Source organism: Pseudorca crassidens, chromosome 10 (assembly GCF_039906515.1).
Source record: "Pseudorca crassidens isolate mPseCra1 chromosome 10, mPseCra1.hap1, whole genome shotgun sequence".
Classification (NCBI taxonomy): domain Eukaryota; kingdom Metazoa; phylum Chordata; class Mammalia; order Artiodactyla; family Delphinidae; genus Pseudorca; species Pseudorca crassidens.
In genome coordinates, this window is record NC_090305.1 from 103,168,775 (window position 1) to 103,185,805 (window position 17,031).

Here is a 17,031-nt window from a genome sequence, read left to right on the forward strand (position 1 = left end):
TCACTGCAGTACTATTTACAATAGCCAAGACATGGAAGCAACCTAAATGTCCATCAACAGAGGAATGGATAAAAGAAGACATGGTATATATACACAATGGAATATTACTCAGGCATAAAAACAGAATGAAATAATGCCATATGCAGCAACATGGATGGACCTAGAGATTGCCATACTGAGTGAAGTCAGAGAAAGATAAATATCATATGATACCACTTATATGTGGAATCTAAAAAAAGGGTACAAATGAACTTATCTGCAAAACAGAAATAGAGTTACAGATGTAGAAAACAAACTTATAGTTACCAAGGAGTAAGGGGGAGAGGGATAAATTGGGAGACTGGAATTGAGATATACATACTACTATATGTAAAACAGATAACTAATAAGGACCTACTGTGTAGCACACAGAACCCTACTCAGTACTCTGTAATAACCTATATGGCAAAAGAATCGGAAAAAAAAAAAAAAAATATATATATATATATATATAAAAAACTGAATCACCTTGCTGTACACTTGAAACTAATACAACATTGTAAACCAGCTATAAAAAATTCAATAAAAATTATTTTTTAAAGAAATGTACCTCATCGTGATCATAAATTTAATAGTAAGATTTAAGAAGGATTACATTTAATGCAAAATTGTAAACTCTTTTCTAATTAACACTCAGATTAGGTCTCATCTGAAAACTGTTAGTACTTTACTGAAATGTCTTCATTTCTTTTGTAAATATAATTGCATAACCTGTAACCAAATCTAAATCCTGATAGTCAAAAATGTAGAAGGATACAATTACCTCATCAATTCATGTTCTTCTACTTAACACTGTTCAAACACTGAATGTCCTGTTCTTCTGTCTATGCTTTTCCCACAATTCAACTAAACAAATGTTTGAATGCCTTAAAAATGCAAGACATAATATCCTAGCTGGATCAACAGAAATTAGAAAAGAATCCTACGTTTTTTTCCACTATGCTTTCCTGAAACCAGAAGAGAAAGCTTATGTTATATCCAACTCACTCATGTTTAACAATATCTACTTAGGCCAGAGCTAAGATATATTTAATTTCACGTTTTGTCTTCCTATCACACAAAGTCTCTTCCATGAACTAACTTGCGTCCAAAAAACTGGCAGTTGCTGCTGAGATGAGGCAAAGGTTTAATCACTGGACGGCACTCACAGAAAATTAAACCAGTGAACCCAAGACCTGTTCAACAGTGGGGTTCCTCGGGTGGGTTTTTTTTACTTCCCTCAGCAATCGATACAACAACTTTCCAAACTGTACTCATAATGTATTCATTCCCAAGATCACTACTCAGAAGCATATAAATAAACCATGGCACAGCCAGAACCAACCAAACCCATTTTGACAGATCCAGGCCAACCAACTGCACAGCTTCTGAAATATGCACCCCCACAGGTCTATGCAACATCAGCCTTTGGCTCCGGAATACGTTCCTTTCCTTCCTGTAGGCCTAGTTCTGGCTTTTGAGGAAAGAAAAATAAAGCTGTCAGCTGAGTGGATCAAACTTCCAGCAGGGTAAACAGAAAAAGCTTGTCATTTAAATCCCTTCGAGCAAGCATCTGCTCAACAGAAATGAAGGCAACTTAGTTGTAAAAGACAACAACGAGGGGACTTTCCTAATGGCGCAGTGGCTAAGAGTCTGCCTGCCAATGCAGGGTACACAGGTTCGAGCCCTTGTCTGGGAAGATCCCACGTGCCGCGGAGCAAATAAGCCCGTGCACCACAACTACTGTGCCCGCGCACCTAGAGCCCGTGCTCCACAACAAGAGAAGCCACCGCAATGAGAAGCCCGCGCAAGGCAATGAAGAGTAGCCCCCGCTCACCCAACTAGAGAAAGCCTGTGCTCAGCAACAAAGACCCAACGTAGCCAAAAATAAATTAAATAAAATAAATTTTTAAAAAAAGACAACAATGGGGCTTCCCTGGTGGCGCAGTGGTTGCGAGTCCGCCTGCCGGTGCAGGGGACACGGGTTCGTGCCCCGGTCCGGGAAGATCCCACATGCCGCGGAGCGGCTGGGCCCGTGAGCCATGGCCGCTGAGCCTGCGCGTCCGGAGCCTGTGCTCCGCAACGGGAGAGGCCACAGCAGTGAGAGGCCCGCATACCGCAAAAAAAACAAACCAAAAAACAAACCACAAAAAACCTGCAGTACACATCAACACGTGTAAAAACCTACAGGACGGAGAAAGCACTGATAAGCATACCAGTATGGAAAAGCAATTCTCACATATGTATTTATTTGCATCTTAAGAACAAAACTATCGAACTAAACACAATAAGAGGGTATATCTAAATTTAACCAATGAGTTCTCTCCTGCACTAAGACATCTCCTTCTGTTTGTACTTTTTCACCACCTTCATCCAATTCCCCCTCCCCCCCACCTCTGGTAACCACAAATCTGATCTTTTTTTCTATAAGTTTGTTTGTCTGTTGAAGTATAATTCACCTACACTATGTAAGTTCCTGGTGTACAACATAGTGATTCGATGTTTCTATACATTACAAAATAATCACCACGCCTCCTAAATATTCCTGAATTAATTCCTTTCTATCCTCTCCACCAACGCCAGTCTTGTCTAAGTAAGTCACCACTATCTCTCACCTGAACTAGTCTAAGTTCCTAACTAGTATCTCTGCCTCCACTCTGGTGCACCTCAATCCATTCTCTGCCTTGAGGTAAAAAATGCTCACATCAAAAAGCAAGTCTGGGGCTTCCCTGGTGGCGCAGTGGTTGAGAGTCCGCCTGCCGATGCAGGGGACACGGGTTCATGCCCCGGTCCAGGAAGATCCCACATGCCGCGGAGCGGCTGGGCCCGTGAGCCATGGCTGCTGAGCCTGCGCGTCCGGAGCCTGTGCTCCGCAACGGGAGAGGCCACAGCAGTTGAGAGGCCCGCATACCGCAAAAAAAAAAAAAGCAAGTCTGGGGAGTTCCGTGGTTGCCTAGTCATTAGGATTCCAGGCTTTCACTGCGGTGGCTCCAGGTTCAATCCCTGGTTGGGGAACTGAGATCCCACAAGCCATGTGGCACAGCCAAAAAGAAAAAAAACAAGTCTGACTTTGTCCCTTCTTGCTTAAAGCCCTCTAACGGTTCCTTGTTCCTCTTAGAATAAAGGCAAAAACTTAACAAAATCTTTAATAAAAACCTGCAAGAGCAGGCCAATCTCTCCACCTCAAACCATTTCATTCTCCCTCTAGCTGTCACTTCTCAGGCCACACTAGCCTCATTTCACCATTTTCCCTTCTACCACAGGGCCTTTGCACCTGCTGTTCCTTCTGCCTGGACAACCATCCTTCCTCTCTTTGCCAAGTCAATACCTACTCTTCCATCAAATCATAGCAGAAGTACCATTTCTTGAGGATGCATTTTCTAACCTGGTCAAGTTTCACTAATATCACTTATACCACTGCTGCAGTTATAATTTTACATTTAATATTAATATTTATTTCCTCCACCAGCCCACAGGTTCCATGGGGGATGGTATAACATCAGGGTTTCCTCCACATTATATCCTCAATGCCTGGTTACTTCAATAAAAATATGTTGCATGAATGATCAAATGCATGAACCATGCTCAAGAACCATCAAACATGGTCCACATTGCCTAGGTCAAAGTTCAGGTGCCTGAAATCACAAAACGTTCAATACTAGGTCAAGCTCCCAACATCATGATCTTTACTACATCTAATTTCCTTTAACAAGGTCCCTTTAGCAGAGATAATGAAGTTTATTCATCACAGGCCTTCTTCTGCTGGCTTCCTATTTACATGAGGAAACCATCAAAAAATCAAACTCCATTGAATACTCTAAAATAAAGCAATCTAAATCTAAGTTTGATTACAATTTTCAAAACAAAATTATTATTTTTTTAATATCTCGCTGTCAAGTCCCAAAGCAAAGATAAATCCCCATTTGTCTTGCAATCTGAACCTCCTACTCAACTTATCTCAAAACAAATTACTGAAAATAAAAGTCTACCAAAAAATAACATTTAAACAAGTTTACCCATACAACTATGGTCAATTAATCTATGACAAAGGAGGTAAGAATATACAAGGGAGAAGAGACAGTTTCTTCCATAAATGGTGGGAAAACCGGCCACATGTAAAAGAAAGAAATTAGAACACTAACACCATACACAAAAATAAACTCAAAATGGACTAAAGACCTAAATGTAAGACCGGATACTATAAAACTCTGAGAGGAAAACATAGGAAGAACACTCTTTGACATAAATCTCAGCAATATCTTTTTGGATTCACCTCCTAGAGTAATGAAAATGAAAACAAAAATAAACAAGTGGGACCTAATTAAACTTAAAAGCTTTTGCACAGCAAAGGAAACCATACCCAAAACAAAAAGACAACCCTCGGAATGGGAGAAAATATTTGCAAAAGATGAGACTGACAACAGATTAATCTCCAAAATATACAACAGCTCATGCAGCTCAATATCAAAAAAACAACAGCCCAACCAAAACATGGGCAGAAGATCTAAATAGACATTTCTCCAAAGAAGACATACAGATGGCTAAAAAGCACACGAAAAGATGCTCAATATCACTAATTATTGGGGAAACACAAATCAAAACTACAATGAGGTATCACCTCACACTGGTCAGAGTGGCCATCATCAAAAATCTACAAACAGTAAATGCTGGAGAGGGTATGGAGAAAAGGGAACCCTCCTACACTGTTGTGGGAAACTGGTACAGCCACCATGGAGAACAGTATGGAGGTTCCTTAAAAAACTAAAAATAGAGCTACCATATGATCCAGCAATCCCACTCCTGGGCATATAACTGGAGAAAACCATAATTCGAAAAGATACATGCACCCCAGTGTTCACTGCAGCACTAATTACAAGAGCCAAGACATGGAAGTAACCTAAATGTCCATCAACAGAGGAACGGATAAAGAGGATATGGTACAGGGACTTCCCTAGTGGTGCAGTGGTTAAGAATCCACCTGCCAATGCAGGGGACACGGGTTCGATCCCTGATCCTGGAAGATCCCACATGCCGCGTAGCAACTAAGCCCGTGCGCCACAACTACTGAGCCTGTGCTCTAGAGCCCACGAGACACAATTACTGAAGCCCGCGCGCCTAGAGCCCGTGTTCTGCAACGAGAAGCCACGGCAAGGAGAAGCCCACGCATCGCAACAAAGAGCAGTCCCCGCTCACCACAACTAGAGAAAGCCCACAGGCAGCAACAAAGACCCAACACAGCCAAAAATAAATAATAAATTTTATTTTAAAAGAGATGAGATGTGTATATATATACAATGGAATATTACTCAGCCATAAAAAAGAATGAAATTATGCCATGTGCAGCAATGTGGATGGACCCAGACATGATCATACTAAGTGAAGTCAGACAGAGAAAGACAAATATCAAATGATATCACTTATATGTGGAATCTAAAAAAAATGATACAAATGAACTTATTTACAAAACAGAAACAGATTCACAGACTTAGAAAAGAAACTTATAGTTACTAAAGGGGAAAGGAAGGGGGGAGGGATAAATTAGGAGGTTGGGATTAACATATACACGTTATCATATACAAAACAATCAACGAGGACCTACTGTATAGCACAGGGAACTCTACTCAATACTCTGTAATAACCTATATAGGGAAAGAATCTGGAAACTAGATGTGTGTGTGTGTGTGTGTCTGTGTGTATAACAGAATCTCCTTGCTGTACACCTGAAACAGTGTAAACCACTGTGTAAACCACTATACTCCAAAATAAAATAAAAATTAAAAAAAATAAATTTTTAAAGAAGTTTAAATCTCTAGACATAAAAAAAAAAAAACCTCAGTAGGAAAAGGAAAAAACATTGGGGCAATGTTTGGATGAAAAACCCTCTTCCACCATACAAAACAAGAAGACAACGTCCCCATGAATTCTGGCAAAGTCAATACTCAGCCTTATTCACAAAATTCTTGGATAGCTTCCTTGGCCTAAAAACCCCAGGCTATTTCAGTGACTGAGTAAAGCCTGTGTATAGATATGGTTGCTTAGGGGAATTGCCTGTTTTGACGGTAAGCAAACAGTTCTCAATGGTGTTTCAATAATTCAAAGTCATTAAAAACAGTGGATAAAATAATTCATGACAAAATATTAGATGTAAAAAATGAGGTTAGGCCTTGTTCACAGGGTTACACAATGGCACACGTAGAAGGAAGACTGGAACTCACAGACCTTGAACAACTTCTTCATTCATCTGCCCAAACAACTTTCCTTTTCCCACTTACTTACAACTTTCCAAATAAACTGACTTTCAGACAACCCAAAAATTTTCAGGAAAATGTCTACACAGAAAAGAAAATGCTGGTAAATAACACTGCCCCTTTATCAGTGTAAAACTACTCCCTCTGGGAACATCCCTGGCAGTTCAGTGGTTGCAACTCCCCCTTCCCCTGCAGGGGCTGTGAGTTCAATCCCTGGTCAGGGAACTAAGATCCCACATGCCTCACAGCCAAAACCCCAAAACATAAAACAGAAGCAATATTGTAACAAATTCAATGAAGACTTTAAAAATGGTCCACGTCAAAAAAAAAAAAATCTTAAAAAAAAAACTACTCCCTCTGTAGCCTGGATTAAAATTTTATTAGAAAAGCATTTTTACACAATTATGCCTTATCTATTTCTAAAAGGCTAAAGACCTTACGATCTACAGATCAGACTTTATTACAGGTTTCAAGATTCAAATTACTGATGAAACATAAAAGATTTGCCTTCACTGGCTTTCTTTTTCTTTTTTTGCGGTACACAGGGCCTCTCACTGTTGTGGCCTCTCCCGTTGCGGAGCACAGGCTCCGGACGCACAGGCTCAGCGGCCATGGCTCACGGGCCCAGCCGCTCCGCGGCACGTGGGATCTTCCCGGACTGGGGCACGAACCCGTGTCCCCTGCATCAGCAGGTGGACTCTCAACTACTGCGCCACCAGGGAAGCCCCTTCACTGGCTTCCTAATATGAATAATAAAGCACTCAAAGTGTTCAAAAAGAGGGTACTGACTGGAAAGGGGCATAAAGGAATTCTAGGGGGAGGAAAATGTTCTACGCCTTGGTCTGACTGGTAGTTATAATTATACACATACAGCAGCATACATATGTAAAAATTCATTAAGCTATATATACATCTTAGATTTATGCATTTACTAGAAATTGTACATCAAGCTTTTTTGGTTTTTGTTTTTTGTTTTTGCGGTACGCGGGGCTTTCACTGCCGCAGCCTCTCCCGCCGCGGAGCACAGGCTCCGGACGCGCAAGCCCAGCGGCCATGGCTCACGGGCCCAGCCGCTCCGCGGCATGCGGGATCCTCGCGGACTGTGGCATGAACCCGCATCCCCGGCACCGGCAGGCGGACTCCCAACCACTGCGCCACCAGGGAAGCCCCATCAAGTTTTTTTACATGAAATTTTTAAAAAGGTTCCAAAGAATTACCTCATTATCCCAAAGCACATAATGTAAGAACAGTCAGATTTCGTCTTCTATTAGTAAAAAGAATCAAGCATGGAGAAGTAAAGCAATTTGCTTTGTTAACTCAAAATGAAGAAGGAAAACAAGTCTCCCAACTCTTTTCTATCACTGATCTAACCTATGTGTGTCACAGACAATGAGACTGAATCTCGAGAGCCTTCTACTGAGAGTAAAAAAAAAAGTCAGAGAAAGAAAGAGGACACAATCAATCCTAGTTCACCAAGTTACCCAGAATAAGGCTAGAAAACTGAGGAACCAAATCAACATCCTCTCTATCCCCAAGTGACATATTATTATTCACAAACAACATAATTATTTTAATCTAGAACTGGTTATGAAATAATGCAAAGAATGCAAAAGAAGTTTCAGCTTCATACTTCCTCTAAACACTATCACAGTGCTACCTCTTGCTTCATTCTGTAGTTTTTCTAAGGGTCTGAGGCACTATACTCCCCGGCCTTTACTTTAGGCCATTTACATGTCTTGAGTGAGATAGTAAGAAGTGTATACAGTTTAGGCTTCAATGGACCAAGGTAAAGTATGGCTCTTATTTCATAGTCACAGAGTTTTAGAGTTGGGCTAGATCTGAGCAGCCAGTTATTCACTTAATGAATAAAGAAAGTAAATCTTAAAATGGTTAAGGGACTTGCCTAATATCTCAGAGCTAATAAGTGGCAGAGTCAAAATTGAATCCTGGGTGTTTCAGTAGTGAGCGGCGGGTGAGCCAGAAGGGCTTGAGGGACAGGTGGAGAGCAGAGATCGGCTTCTCAGTTCATGTGAAGAAAGCAAAATTGAAGGCTGTGTAATTGAACCTGAGGGTCCCTCTTGTATATTCCTGCCTGTTTCAGTTTCCAGCGGCCCTGGTTAAAATCTACAAAAAGCCAACCTAGGGCCACAGGATGGGATCAGTGACATTCCAGGATGTGGCCGTGGACTTCACCCTGGAGGAGTGGCAGCTGCTGCGATGTGCTCAGAGGAAGCTGTATTGGAATGTGATGCTGGAGAACTTTAGAAACCTCATCTCAGTGGAAGTTATCTGCTTACTTGATGATGAGCTAGAGGGACAGGAAGGAGAAGGAAGCAAAGACAAATTTTTAAACCAAGGTATGTTCACCTTCAAGAAATCACTGACCAACAAGACAGTCCAAAATTGTAAACTGAGTATAAATTTTATTTCTTCAAGACAAAAACAACATAAGTGTGAATCAAATGGAAAGTGTTTGCAACCTAACATACTTTCTTAGTTAGAATAAAAGTTATATCAGAGAAAACTCATGAATACAAGGAATGTGGAAAAGCCTTCAGAAACAAGTTGTGTCTTATTAGACATGAAAAAAAGCACAGAAGGAAAAAAACATTTGGGTGCAGTGAATGTGGGAAAGCCTTCCAAAAAGAAGTCTCGTCTCATTAGACATGAAAAAAGCATACAAGAATAAAAAAACACCTTTGAACGCAGTGACTGTGGGAAAGCCTTTAACAGTAAGGGACACCTTGCAGCTCATCAAAAAATTCATAGTGGAGAGAAACCCTTTGTGTGCAGTGATGGTGGGAAAGCTTTTACGCATAAAGCACAACCCGTGGTCCATCAGAGACTCCACGCTGGAGAGAAGGCTTATGAATGTGGTCAATGTGGGAAATCATTCACCTGGAACTCCTCCTTTACTCAGCATGTGAAATCGCACACACCTGAGAACTCATTTGAATGTAGGGAGTGTGGGAAAAGCTTCAAGTATAGCTCATCCCTTTATAAACACTCCAGAATCCATACAGACGAGAAACCATACCAATGCAGAGAATGTGGCAAAGCCTTTGCAGACTCATCAGTGTTGATCATGCATCAGAGAATTCATACAGGCGAGAAACCCCACGGGTGCACTGAATGTGGCAAAGCCTTCATCAAGAGATCACATTTCCTTAAACATTACTCAACTCACAACAGAGCAACAAAATAAATGCAACACATGTGGGAAATCTTTTAACTGGAATATACATCTCAATCTCCATCAAAGAAGTCATAAAAACAAGGGAGCTTTGTTAAATGTGGGAAAACTTAAAATTAGCCTTTTACTGAAGCAGCAGCAAAGAATTCATCATGAGAAAAACCCTATCAGTTAAATAAATGTGGAAAAGCATGTTCTGAAATTCATGTTCTATAAGTGGTATTACTAATTTTATTGAAAAGATTACAGGAAATTTTGAGCTACAGACAACTTTACAGTAAAACTGAGGAAGTTGTGAAAAAATTGAATTAAGGCATCAGACTGACTATAATTGCATGTGTACACTGCCCCTAATTTATGATTTTTACACAATTTATACAAATGTCTGCATTGCTTAAGAAATTTGTATAACTGTGGGTTTGAAATATATGCTATGCACATTATACAAAATTATATCTGTTATAACGATGGTTGCACAACATTGTGAACGTACTTAATGCCAATGAATTGTACACTTAAAAATGGTTTAGGGCTTCCCTGGTGGCGCAGTGGTTGAGAGTCTGCCTGCCGATGCAGGGGACATGGGTTCGTGCCCCAGTCCGGGAAGATCCCACATGCCGCGGAGCAGCTGGGCCCATGAGCCATGGCCGCTGAGCCTGCGCGTCTGGAGCCTGTGCTCCGCAACGGGAGAGGCCTCAACAGTGAGAGGCCCGCATACCGCAAAAAAAAAAAAAAAAAAAAAAAAAAAATGGTTTAGATAGTACATTTTACATTCTGTATATTTTACTACAATAAAAAATGTATAAAAAAAAAAGTTGAATCCCGCCTTCTATTCATCACACCACACCTATATCGCTGCTCAAACAGAACCTGGATACCACCTTATCTAAAGGAATAATTATACTCTGGAGAAAAAATGGTTCATATTATCCAAAGTCTCACACTCATCTGTCCCACAGCACTATTATTTTAATTTATAATCAGAATTATAACTGTCAACCAGTTTACAGTCAGTACCTTCTTTTCTCAGCAGTAAAATCCCTGGTAATTAACTGGTAAACTGAATTAATACCAAAACGTTACTTGGTAAATGAATAATCAAAGCAAACAGAGATAAGTGGTTTTAAAGAATACATGCGGCAAGTTCTTTTCATGGCAAACCACCTTACTTCATCTAAGACATTCATACGGTCATTCATCCATTCAGCAAACACTGAAATGTCCACTAGGTGTCAGGCACTGTTCTGGGCTCAAGGAATACAGAGACAGATACGGGGGACTTTGGTTTAAGTAGACAAACAACGGAATGCAGTAAGGGCCATGATGGGACAACCAGGGTGCTGTGGAAGCCCAGAGGAGCAACATCTACTCTAATCTAGAAGGTCAGGGAAGTCAGACCAGCTTCTTACTCTCTCAAGCAAGCAGGCTTCTCATCATTCTTTTTATTTATTTTTTTTGGGGGGGGTACGCGGGCCTCTCACTGTTGTGGCCTCTCCCGCTACGGAGCACAGGCTCCAGACGCGCAGGCTCAACGGCCATGGCCCACGGGCCCAGCCGCTCTGCGGCACGTGGGATCCTCTCGGACCGGGGCACGAGCTCGTGTCCTCTGCATTGGCAGGCGGACTCTCAACCACTGCGCCACCAGGGAAGCCCCTCATCATTCTTGAAATATACCATTTTGGGAATTGCCTGGCCGTCCAGTGGTTAGGATTCCGCCCTTTCACTGCCAAGGGCCTGGGGTTCAATCCCTGGTCAGGGAACTAAGATCCCCCAAGCTGTGCAGTGCAGCCAAAAAAGAAATATACCATCTTGAACACTGGTCTCTTATTGACACAAAAATCTCCAAAACCTATGTCTGAGGCAAAAGAAAAACAGCATTATAATATTATCCTATTTGTGTAAAATTACTTCATATTCATACATCTATATGTGTAGATACATTTTCAAAGACACATGTATGGAAAAATATTTACAAAACTTTTAATGGTAATCATCCACGTGAGATGGAATTTCAGATTGTTTCAACTTCTTTACACTTTTCTGCTTTAATTTTTAAGAATACTCCTGTAATTTTTTTAATTTTCCTGTAAACAAGGTGAGTGGGAGAGGGCAAGCACACAAAAGAAAACTGAATAAACTATTAGTGTACTTGTATCAACCTGTCTCCCCTATTTGGAGTATTATTTGTCACATGGGGGACACTAATGCAGCACACTTGAGATCTTTTATTTACACTTGTAAGAAGGGCTACTTCTGGGAAAGTTTCTAGAGAAACAAGAAAGTGAGATGGTAGAAACCTAATGGGTGGTAATCACTACGTTAAGGTGTTCAGACTTCATTCTGTGGATGAGAGAAAAACACTGAGGGGTTTTTGAACAAAGTAACAATCAACTGTTTTTTAACAAGATATCTTTGGTAGCATTTATAATACAGACAGACAAGAAAGGGAGTAAAGGCAAAGAGATGCATTAGAAAGTTTTGGTTACATTGTTTTTTCTAATCTGGAGAAATGGTACCAAATTTTTATCACTGGTATCTCTGGTAGATGAAAATATAGGGAGTCTCCCCCTTTTGGTGTTTATACATTTCAACAACTCTTGCACTTCTTAAAATAAGAATGTATTATACTTATAATCAGAAAAAATAAGAATGGCTATCACAGAAACTCAAAGAGGGTGCAGGGGAAATGATGAAAGCTTGGACTATAAGCTCTAAAAGGGCAGGAAATTGATCTGTCTTATTTATCACTATATTCCTAGTACCTTGCACACTGCCTAGCACATATGAGGTGCTCAATAAATGTGTCAAAATAAACAAAAGAGTGAATGAGTGAACAAATGAATATCCTGAAAGCTCAAAGAAGAAGACACATTTCAGAAGTAAAATATACGTTTGTTGATCAACATAAAGGCCAGCAACAGGAAGAAATCAAAGATAACCCTAAGTTTTTTGGACTACTTGGCTAAGAGAATGATGAGCCATTAATCAAGATAAGTAAATCTACAGGAGGTATAGGTATAGAGAAAAGCAAAGAGATCATGGCAAAATGCCAATGAACTTGGAAGACATTAAGTTTCAGGAACCAGTGGGGAATCTACCCTGAAGATACAGATTTGGAAGTCACTCCTAGAAGTTTATATCAGAGATCAGAGCTACCACACACCATAGTTTATGGACCCTCATGCTCTTTGTCGATGACAGAGTAGAACATGCAGATCAAAACGGAATACACCACTCTTCTGGGTGCCCTGATGCCCTAACCTGATCTTTTTGCCTCACCGATTTTTAAACGCAGATTATGAATAAATATACTTTATAGAGTCTTCATCTCTCATTTGCTTCCTAATAGGATACAAAGGCCCACAGCTATATTTCATATTTTCACTATTTGCTACAGACAGAATTCTGGGTTCACAGATATAGGAAACATAAGAAATTCAATACACATGGTATTATTTACCATAAACATACAAAATTTATATACTAGTTTTATTCAACATTATTCACTGGCAAACTGTCATGATACAATAATTTTCCACATACTACTGACTTTTTAAAGTTTCAGTTTGAAACTTGAAATACTTTTGAAAAAACAAGTGTTTTGAGAGAGCATCCTTTATCAATAGACCATGTCTTTACAGATGTTTATTCACATGATAGGGCAGGAAAAGGGTTTTTTTGATACTTTTTTCCAACTTATTCCGGGATTACAACATGATACTTCCAACTATCCTCACCTATGCAAGTCTCTTCCCCCTCCAATTCATTCTACCTATGAATTGAAAACAAAATCAAAACCTTCTCATTTCCTTTGTTCCAACTCTACCTCTCAAAATCCATCCTTCATATTTTAAACTGACCTTACTCTAAGCTCAAAAGGTCAACAAGTAGGTTAGGTTATACTCTAAATGCAGAAACACACAACATAAGGCTAATCTGAATTGGAAACGAAGAAGTAAAACTATTCATTGTTTGCAGAAGACATGTTATTATACAAAGAAAGTCCTAAAGACACTACTAAAAACCTACTAGAGCTCATCAATTAATTCAGGAAAGTTGAAGGATACAAAATTAACATACAGAAATCTGCTGCATTTCTATACACTAACAACTATCAGAAAAGAAATGAAGGAGATAATCCCATTTACAATCACATCAAAATGAATAAAATACCTAGGAATAAGGAGGTAAAGACCTGTGCTCAGGAAACTTAAGACACTGATAAAAGAAAATGAGAACAACACAAACAAATGTAAATATATACAGTGTTCATGGATTTGAAAAATAATGCATAATATGCATAATAATTTGATTTACATACATCATGAAGTGATTATTACAATAAGTTTAATAAAAATCCATCATCTCATATAGGTACAAAATTAAAGAACTAGAAGAAAAAAAATGTTTTTCTTGTGATGAGAACCCTTAGGATTTATTCTCTTCACAACTTTCATATATAACACAGAGCAGTGTTAATTATATTTATCATGTTGTACATTACATCCCTGGTATTTTGTAACTGGAAGTTTGTACCTTTCGACTGCCTTTATCCAATCCCCCCTTGACCCACCCCATCCCCCCACCTCTAGTAACAACAAATCTGATCTCTTTTTTTATGAGCTTGTTTGTCTGGGTTTTTTTGGTTTTTTTTTTTTTTTTTTAATTTATTTTTGCCCTGCGCCGGGTCTTAGTTGTGGCCTGTGGAATATTTTAGTTGCCGCATGCGGACTTCTTAGTTACAGCATGCATGCGGGATCTACTTGTCCGACCAGGGATTGAACCCGGGCCCGCTGCATTGGGAGCGGGGAGTGTTACCCAGGGAACCACCAAGGAAGTCCCCGTTTGTCTGTTTTTGAAGTATAATTGACCCTTAATACTATGTTAGTTCCTGTTACACAACATAGTGATTCAATATTTCTATACATTTCAAAATGATCACCATAATAAATCTAGTTACAATACATCATCATAAAAAGATATTACACAGTTATTAACTATACTCCCCATGCTGTACATTTCACACCCAAGACTCATTTGTTTTGCAACTGGAACTTTGTACCTCTTAATCTCCCTCACCTATTTCTTTCTTCCCTCCGCCTTCTAGTTTACTTTTTAAATGGCCAAGTCCATCATCTCATTTTAGGACCACAAGAAAGAAAAGCCTAATTACCAAACCACAGTAAAAGAAACAGTTATTTCTGCAAAATAAAAGAGAAAAAGGCAATTCTTATTTCAGAATACTTGAAAGAGCAATGCAAATTCTCTAGGTACATAAAGAAATTAAGCAGCAGAGGGCAGACAGCAGAAGCAAGAAGAACTACAATCCTGCAGCCTGTGAACAAAAACCACATTCACAGAAAGATAGACAAGATGAAAAGGCAGAGGTTTATGTACCAGATGAAGGAACAAGATAAACCACAGAAAAACAAATAAATGAAGTGGAGATAGGCAACCTCCCAGAAAAAGAATTCAGAACAATGATAGTGAAGATGATCCAGGACCTCAGAAAAAGAATGGAGGCAAAGATCGAGAAGATGCAAGAAATGTTCAACAAAGACTTAGAAGAATTAAAGAACAAACAGAGATGAACAATACAATCACTGAAATGAAAAGAACACTAGAAGGAATCAATAGCAGAATAATTGAGGCAGAAGAATGGAGAGGTGGCCTGGAAGACAGAATGGTGGAATTCACTGCTGTGGAACAGAATAAAGAAAAAAGAAAGAAAAGAAATTAAGACAGCCTAAGAGACCTCTGGGACAACATTAAACACAACATTCGCACTCTAGGGGTCCCAGAAGGAGAAGAGAGAGAAAGGACCAGAGAAAATATGTGAAGAGATTATAGTCGAAAACTTCCCTAATATGGGAAAGGATATAGCCACCCGAGGCCAGTATCACAGAGAGTCCCATACAGCATAAACCCAAGGAGAAACATGCCGAGACACACAGTAATCATACTGGCAAAAATTAAAGACAAAGAAATATTATTAAAAACAGCAAGGGAAAAACGACAAATAACATACAAGGGAACTCCCATATGCTTAACAGCTGATTTCTCAGCAGAAACTCTACATGCCAGAAGCGAGTGGCATGATACACTTAAAGTGATGAAAGGGAAGAATCTACAACCAAGATTACTCTACCCAGCAAGGATCTCATTCAGATTCGATGGAGAAATCAAAAGCTTTACAGACAAGCAAAAGCTAAGAGAATTCAGCACCACCAAACCAGCTGTACAACAAATGCTAAAGGAACTCCTCTAAGTGGGAAACACAAGAGAAGAAAAGGACCTACAAAAACAAACCCAAAACAATTAAGAAAATGGTCATAGGAATATACATATCGATAATTACCCTAAACGTGATTGGATTAAATGCTCCAACCAAAAGACACAGGCTTGCTGAATGGATACAAAAACAAGACCTGGGGCTTCCCTGGTGGCGCAGTGGTTGAGAGTCCACCTGCCGATGCAGGGGACACGGGTTCAGGCCCCGGTCCGGGAAGATCCTATATGCCGCAGAGCGGCTGGGCCCGTGAGCCATGGCCGCGCGTCTGGAGCGTGTGCTCCGCAACGGGAGACGCCACAACAGTGAGAGGCCCGCGTACCACACACACACACACACACAAAAAAAAAACAAGACCCATCTATATGCTGTCTACAAGAGACCCACTTCAGACCTAGGGACACATACAGACTGAAAGTGAGGGGATGGAAAAAGATATTTCATGCAAATGGAAATCAAAAGAAAGCTGGAGTAGCAATACTCATATCAGATAAAACAGACTTTAAAATAAAGAATGTTACAAGAGACAAGGAAGGACACTACATAGTAATCAGGGGATCAATCCAAGAAGAAGATATAACAATTATAAATATATATGCACCCAACATAGGAGCACCTCAATACATAAGGCAACTGCTAACAGCTATAAAAGAGAAAATCGACAGTAACACAATAATAAGTGGGAGGCTTTAACACCTTACTTACACCAATGGACAGATCATCCAAAATGAAAATAAATAAGGAAACAGAAGCTCACAACAGAACAGACAGATTTAATTGATATTTATAGGACATTCCATCCAAAAACAGCAGATTACACTTTCTTCTCAAGTGCGCACGGAACATTCTCCAGGATCGGTCACATCTTGGGTCACAAATCAAGCCTCAGTAAATTTAAGAAAACTGAAATCATATCAAGCATCTTTTCTGACCACAACGCTATGAGATTAGAAATGAATCACAGGGAAAAAAAACGTAAAAAACACAAACACATGGTGGCTAAACAACACGTTACTACATAATCAAGAGATCACTGAAGAAATCAAAGAGGAAATCAAAAAATACCTAGAGACAAATGACAATGAAAACACGATGATCCAAAACCTATGGGATGCAGCAAAAGTACTTCTAAGAGGGAAGCTTACAGCTATACGAGCCTACCTCAAGAAACAAGAAAAATCTCAAATGAACAATCTAAACTTACACCTAAAGGAACTAGAGAAAGAACAAAACCCAAAGTTAGCAGAAGGAAAGAAATCATAAAGATCAGAGCAGAAATAAAT

At 39.7% G+C, this 17,031-nt stretch overlaps 1 protein-coding gene and 1 pseudogene across 9 annotated transcripts in view; one reads left to right on the forward strand and one right to left on the reverse strand.

Moving 5' to 3' along the window:
* Positions 1–17,031, reverse strand: part of TMCC1 (transmembrane and coiled-coil domain family 1) — a 219,858-nt gene that overhangs the window by 179,013 nt on the left and 23,814 nt on the right. The gene's annotated exons all lie outside the window — the stretch shown is intronic.
* On the forward strand, positions 8,223–9,498 carry LOC137232784 (zinc finger protein 684-like; annotated as a pseudogene).